Source organism: Medicago sativa, chromosome 2, assembly GCF_051527215.1.
Source record: "Medicago sativa cultivar Bolivia chromosome 2, Bolivia_mono, whole genome shotgun sequence".
Classification (NCBI taxonomy): domain Eukaryota; kingdom Viridiplantae; phylum Streptophyta; class Magnoliopsida; order Fabales; family Fabaceae; genus Medicago; species Medicago sativa.
In genome coordinates this window covers 6,794,282-6,801,719 of record NC_140750.1, presented here as the reverse complement: position 1 = coordinate 6,801,719, position 7,438 = coordinate 6,794,282, and positions in this window count along the sequence as shown.

The following is a 7,438-nucleotide window of genomic DNA, read 5'->3' as shown; positions in this document are numbered from 1 at the left end:
AGTACTTGGGGCTACCGGTTGGTGCAAATCCAAGAAGCATGTCAACATGGGCACCGATGTTGGAGACTTTGTGTGGGAGGTGTTGGAACAAAATGTGTTTAACAATAAACCTTAAAGAGTTTTGATGATAACAAGGTATTAAAAATTGTAAATTGGATTAGCTAATATTTGTTCAAGTGTACAGGACCATAAGTATAAAGTTACATCATCATTGGTTCTGAATGAGCAAATAAAGAGCTATGGAAACAACAAAAATTTGAAGCTTGGACGCTCCTGAAGGCAACTTGCTCCTGAAGAAAAAGCGCTCCTGAAGTCAAGCTGCTCCTGAAGAAATAGCGCTCCTGAAGTAAGCTGCTCCTGAAGAATAGTGCTCCTGAAGACAAGAGGTCCAGAAGTCACATCATCAGAAGCTGCATCATCAGAAGCTGCAGAAGTCATCTCATCAGAAGCTGCATCATCAGAAGCTGCATCATCAGAAGCTGCCTCATCAGAAGTCATTTCACCAGAAGCTGAATATCAACTGGATTTGCAAAGAATCAAGAATTGAAGAATCATCAATGCAAAAGCTGTCTATTGGATTCGAAAACACAAACAAAGGATTAGTGGAGCTTGCAACGGTCATTTCAAAGGTGTTTGAAGGTATGTGTTTGCAATTTGGACGAAAGCGTTGACATTGTACTTTGTACGAATTGTACAACCACGTTCTCCACTACTCTGTTTTGTGTCTGCACTCCAAGACAAGAAAACAGCTCCAGAATACGGTCTCGCCTGCATAGATGTTCCTTTGGATAAGGAATGGATTTCAAATTTGTTCTTCATAGGACAACAACCAAATCAGGCAAAAGATCATTGGTGAAAGATCAAGCTTCAACAACGACTCTTTGGTGTGCTGGCAATTTCACAACGTCTCTTTCACACCTCTATATAAAGGAGTGAAGACCTAGAGATTTGGTAATGCAAGAACGCTGAACGAAAGACTCACAAGATTTTCACAAGTACCAAACCTCTGCTGAAATTGTTCTGCATTCACTTAGAATTTCTGTGTCTCAAAGTCATATCTTAGAAATTCTTAAGTCCATTGAGTCTGTATCTGATTTGTATTGCGAGCACCTCTGATTGTATATCAAGTGTTCAACCTTAAACAATTTTCTGTGTAATTTTGTTTAGTTAGGAAGTCTCTTGCAGTTGTGCTTGAGCAGGAAGTCTCTTGATTGTGTTCTTGAGCAAAGGAAGTCTCTTGCTTGTGTGCTTGAGCATTGGAAGTCTCTTGCTTGTGTGCTTGAGCATTGGAAGTCTCTTGCTTGTGTGCTTGAGCATTTGTAATCAGATATTACTCATAGTGAAATCTCCTTGGAAGTGCAAGGGGGACTGGACTACTTCCGGATTGTGGAAGGAACCAGTATAATTGCTTTGTGTCGTTCTTCTTCTCTCTCTCTGTTTTATTCCGCTGCATTTAGATTCTGATCATCACTTCAGAAGCTGTCTCACTTAACTTCTGATCAGTGTATTCAGTTGTTTAGAGAAACGAAGAATTTTTAAAAACACAATTCAACCCCCCTTCTTGTGTTTTTTCTCACCTTCAATTGGTATCAGAGCCTGGTTTGTTGTGTATCACTTAACCGTGCAACAGTCAAAGATCTGAGAAAAACATGACTACTCCTCCTCCTGATGGTGATACTAGCTATAAAAATGTCTCACATGATTATAGTGATAGTAAGAAAACCAGTGTTGGAAAAGTTCCAAAGTTCAATGGAGATGCTGAAGAGTTCTCTTGGTGGAAGACCAATTTTTACAGTTACATCATGAGCCTAGATGAAGAATTGTGGGATATTCTGGAAGACGGCGTTGGTGGTTTAGTCCTTGATGAAGAAGGAGCTGCTGTGGATAGAAAGAAACATACTCCAGAACTGAGGAAACTTTACAAGAAGCATCATATTATCAGAGGAGCTCTTGTCACTGCCATACCCAAAGCAGAATACATGAAGATGAGTGACAAATCCACTGCTAAAGCTATGTTTGCTTCTCTCTGTTCAAATTATGAAGGGAGCAAGAAGGTCAAAGAAGCAAAGGCTCTCCTGCTTGTACATCAGTATGAGTTATTCAAAATGAAGGATGATGAAACTATTGAGGAGATGTACTCAAGGTTTCAAACCTTAGTTTCTGGTCTACATATTCTAAAGAAGAGCTATGTTGCTTCTGATCATGTAAGCAAGATTCTCAGAAGCTTACCTGCCAGATGGAGACCGAAGGTGACTGCCATTGAGGAAGCTAAAGATTTAAACACTTTAAGTGTCGAAGATCTTGTTAGTTCTCTCAAAGTTCATGAGTTAAGTCTTAATGAACATGAGTCTACTAAGAAGAGTAAATCAATAGCTCTTCCATCCAAAGGCAAGTCATCAAAAGCTCTCAAAGTGGTTGAATCTGAAGAGGAAGAACAGTCAAGTTCAGATTCTGAACCAGATGCTGCAGAAATGGCCATGCTCTCAAACAGACTTCAATATCTGGCCAAGAAGAACAGAAAGTTTCTCTCCAGAAGGGGTAACTCCAGAAGCTCAAGGAAAGAAGATCAGAAGGGATGCTTCAACTGTAAGAAGCCAGGTCACTTCATTGCTGAATGCCCTGATCTTCAAAGAGAAAAGTCAAAGGACAAGTCAAAGAGGTCTACATTCAAACCAAGCAAATTCAAGAAGCAGATTAAGCAGAGTTTAATGGCAACCTGGGATGATTTGGGTAGTGAATCTGGATCTGATAAAGAGGAAGCTGATGAAGATGCAAAGGTAGCTGTTGGGTTGGTAGCAACAGCAACTTCAGAAGCTGGGTCAAATTCAGACTCAGAAGATGAAAATGAGGTATATTCCAAAATTCCCAGAGATGAACTTGTTGAGTCACTTAAAGAACTTCTTACACATTTTGAAGTAAGAACCAATGAGTTGAAGGATTTAAAAGAAAAATATGCTGATTTGGTACAACAGCAAAAATCAACTTTATTGGATCTGAAAGCTTCTGAACAAGGACTTAGGGGCTTTGACTTCATGTGTAAAACATATGAAGATCAGCTCAGGTTCTTATGTCAGAAGCTACAAGAAAAGTGTAATGAAAAACCTTTAAGTAACCATGAAATTGCTCTTGAAGATTTTATTATATCTGGCATTGACAGAAGCAGAGTGGCTTCTATGATTTATAGCATTTACAAGAACAATGGCAGAGGAATTGGCTTTCCAGAAGTGAAACTGGAGAAAACCAATCTAAAGTCTTGTTGTGAATGCATCAAGGAAGGTCTGAAAACATTCTTTGTACCAGAAGGGGCTGAGTTGGAAACTGTTGTTCAATCAGAACCTGAAGCTTCTAGTTGTAAGGCTAAGATTACTTCAAAGCCAAAGAACTCTAAGTCAAAGGCTATGATCAAATCTGATTCCAAAACTTCAAAGGTTAGGATCCTGAAAAGATCAGAACCTATTCCTCAGAGTCTGGTGAAACCAAAATCTGGGGTTCTGAAGTCTAAGTTTCAGAAGAAGACAGTTACTACTTCTGAAGTACCAAAACCTAAGGTGATGGTTAATCAGAAGCAATCCAACTCACAGCACAAGGTACAAGAAGTGAAGAGTAAAGCCTTATGTACTAACCTTCCAGGACCCATAGAGCAATGGGTACCTAAATCTAAAAATGTCAATGATGCAGGTATGTCTAAGAGCAGTGCCAAAGCAAAGATCATGGTACCTAGACAGTGGTTGCTCAAGACACATGACAGGAGACAAGTCCATGTTCCTCAGCCTAACAATGAAAGAGGGAGGAAATGTGAAATTTGGAGGCAACCAGTCAGGCAAGATCATAGGTACAGGAACTATTGGTAACTCCTCTACCTCGATTAATAATGTATGGTTGGTAGATGGTCTTGAACATAACCTTTTGAGCATTAGTCAATTTTGTGATAATGGTTATGATGTGTTTTTTGAAAAACCCAACTGTACAGTAATCAACAAGGAAGACAAATCCATTGTGTTCAAAGGAAAGAGAGTTGACAATGTCTATAAAATCAATTTTTCTGAACTGGCTGATCAGAAGGTGATTTGCCTACTATCAGTGAATGATAAGAAATGGATGTGGCACAGAAGGTTGGGACATGCTAACTGGAGGTTAATCTCTAAGCTTAGTAAGTTACAACTGGTGAAAGGGCTACCAGACATTGACTATCATTCAGATGCACTCTGTGGTGCATGTCAGAGAGGGAAAATTGTGAAATCATCTTTTAAAACAAAAGATATTGTTTCAACCTCAAGACCTTTAGAATTACTCCATATTGATTTATTTGGACCAGTAAGTACTGCATCCTTATATGGAAGTAGATATGGATTAGTCATTGTTGATGATTACAGCAGATGGACTTGGGTGAAATTCATAAAGAGTAAAGATGTTGCGTGTGATGTATTCAGTAGCTTCTGCACTCAAATTCAATCTGAAAAAGAATCAAAAATTTTGAAAGTCAGAAGTGATCATGGTGGAGAATTTGAAAATGAGCCATTTGAAGCTTTTTGTGAAAAACATGGAATTTTCCATGAATTCTCTTCTCCTAGAACACCACAACAAAATGGAGTTGTAGAGAGAAAGAATAGAACTTTACAAGAAATGGCCAGAACCATGATTCATGAAAACAATTTACCAAAACATTTTTGGGCAGAAGCAGTGAATACAACATGCTATGTTCAAAACAGGATCTATATTAGACCTATTTTGGAGAAAACAGCATATGAACTCTTTAAAGGAAGAAAACCCAATATCTCTTACTTTCATCAATTTGGATGTACTTGTTACATTCTGAACAACAAGCTCTACCTAAAGAAATTTGATGCCAAGGCCCAAAGAGGAATCTTTTTAGGTTACTCTGAAAGGTCAAAGGCATACAGAGTGTATAATTCAGAAACACTCTGTGTTGAAGAATCTATGCACGTTAAATTTGATGACAAGGAGCTTGAAGATAAAACTTCAAAGCAGGGTGAAAGTTTTGCAGAGATACAGGTTCCTGAAGCTACTCCAGAACCTGATCAGATAGCTGAGTCTGAAGATAGTCCAGAAGCTGAACCCACATCAGAAGCGCAAGATGAAACTGCTTCTGATGAAGCACAAGATGGCTCACATCAAGAAGATCCTCCCAGAAACACATTCAAACACAAGTCTTCACATCCTGAGGAGCTAATCATTGGAAACAAAGATAGTCCAAGAAGAACAAGATCACATTTCAGACAAGAAGAGTCAATGATTGGACTAATCTCAATGATTGAACCTACAACAGTTGATGAAGCACTTTCAGATGATGGATGGATCCTAGCTATGCAAGAAGAGTTGAATCAATTTCAAAGAAATGATGTGTGGGATCTGGTACCCAAACCTCAGCACAAGAACATTATTGGAACAAAATGGGTATTCAGAAACAAGCTGAATGAGCAAGGTGAAGTAACAAGAAACAAAGCCAGACTTGTTGCACAAGGGTATAGTCAACAAGAAGGCATTGATTACACTGAAACGTTTGCTCCAGTTGCAAGATTGGAAGCAATCAGGTTACTTCTTTCCTATGCAGTTAATCATGGCATAATATTATTTCAGATGGATGTCAAGAGTGCATTTCTCAATGGTGTCATAGAAGAAGAAGTGTATGTTAAGCAACCTCCTGGATTTGAGGATATTAAATATCCTGACCATGTTTTTAAATTGAAGAAATCACTATATGGCTTGAAACAAGCTCCCAGAGCTTGGTATGATAGACTAAGTAATTTCTTAATCAAAAATGATTTTAAGAGAGGACAGGTTGACACTACACTCTTCAGAAGGACCCTTGGGAAAGATATTCTTGTTGTGCAAATATATGTTGATGATATAATATTTGGTTCTACTAATGCATCTCTTTGCAAGGAATTTTCTGAGTTAATGCAGGATGAATTTGAAATGAGCATGATGGGAGAGCTGAAGTTCTTCCTTGGCATTCAAATCAATCAATGCAAAGATGGAGTCTATGTTCATCAATCAAAGTACACAAAGGAGCTTCTGAAGAAGTTCAAACTTGAAGATTGTAAAGTGATGAACACTCCAATGCATCCTACGTGCAATCTGAGCAAAGAAGATGAAGGAACTAAAGTAGATCAGAAGCTGTATAGAGGTATGATTGGTTCTTTGTTATACCTCACTGCATCTAGGCCAGATATTTTATTCAGTGTATGCTTGTGTGCAAGATTCCAATCAGATCCTAGAGAATCTCATATGACTGCTGTCAAGAGAATCTTCAGGTATTTGAAAGGAACAACCAATCTTGGACTCCTTTATAGGAAATCCTTAGATTATAAGCTAATTGGATTCTGTGATGCTGATTATGCTGGTGATAGGATTGAAAGAAAGTCAACCAGTGGCAATTGTCAATTTCTGGGCGATAATCTTATATCCTGGGCTAGCAAAAGACAAACAACTATTGCTATGTCTACAGCAGAAGCAGAATACATTTCAGCTGCAAGTTGTTGTACACAACTACTTTGGATGAAACATCAGTTGGAAGATTATCAGATAACTGCTAACAGTATTCCCATTTATTGTGATAATACTGCTGCTATTTGTTTGTCTAAAAATCCAATTTTGCATTCAAGAGCGAAGCACATTGAAATCAAACACCATTTTATCAGAGATTATGTTCAAAAAGGAATTTTAGATATACAATTCATTGATACTGAAAATCAATGGGCTGATATATTTACTAAGCCTTTAACTGTTGAAAGATTTGATTTTATAAAGAAAAATTTGAACATGCACTTTGTATCTGATTAAATGCTTGCTTGCTCCTGAATAGGATTTTAGGTTCTGAAGTTAGTTCAGAAGCAGTAGTCCATCAGAAGCTCTTTATTGAGGTTCTGAGGAAAACTCGCTTCTGATGATGACGTCAGCATCTGAAGTCCAGAAGCTGGATTTATTGCTTCTGAATAGTTGAATTAGTGGAAACGTTGGAAGTTACCTTTTAAAAAAAAAAAAAAAAAAAAAAATAACTTCTGGCCCACTAACTTGGTAGTTACTCTGTGAACTTCTTACGTGGCCTGTATGTGTTGGTGTATAACTAAAAGGGCAATGATGATTTAAAAAGCTTTGAAAGTACTTTTCACGCGCCCCCAATTTTGTCATTAATGTTATGTTTGTTTGTCTCTTTTGAATTGCAATCGTTTTACTTTTAACACTTTGTCAATTCACACACTACTCACTCACAACAAACACATTTGCTCTCAAACCTCTTGCGAAGTAAGCGCATTCTCTCAACCTTAGAACCCTAAAAATCTTCATCTTCTTCAAATCTTCGTCAATCATCAAATGGCATCATCAAGCTCGCAACGAAAGGATTCAGTATCTACTTCAAGAATGGTCCCTGAATATGACTACAAAGGAAGAAGCATGAAATTGGAAGAATGGGATT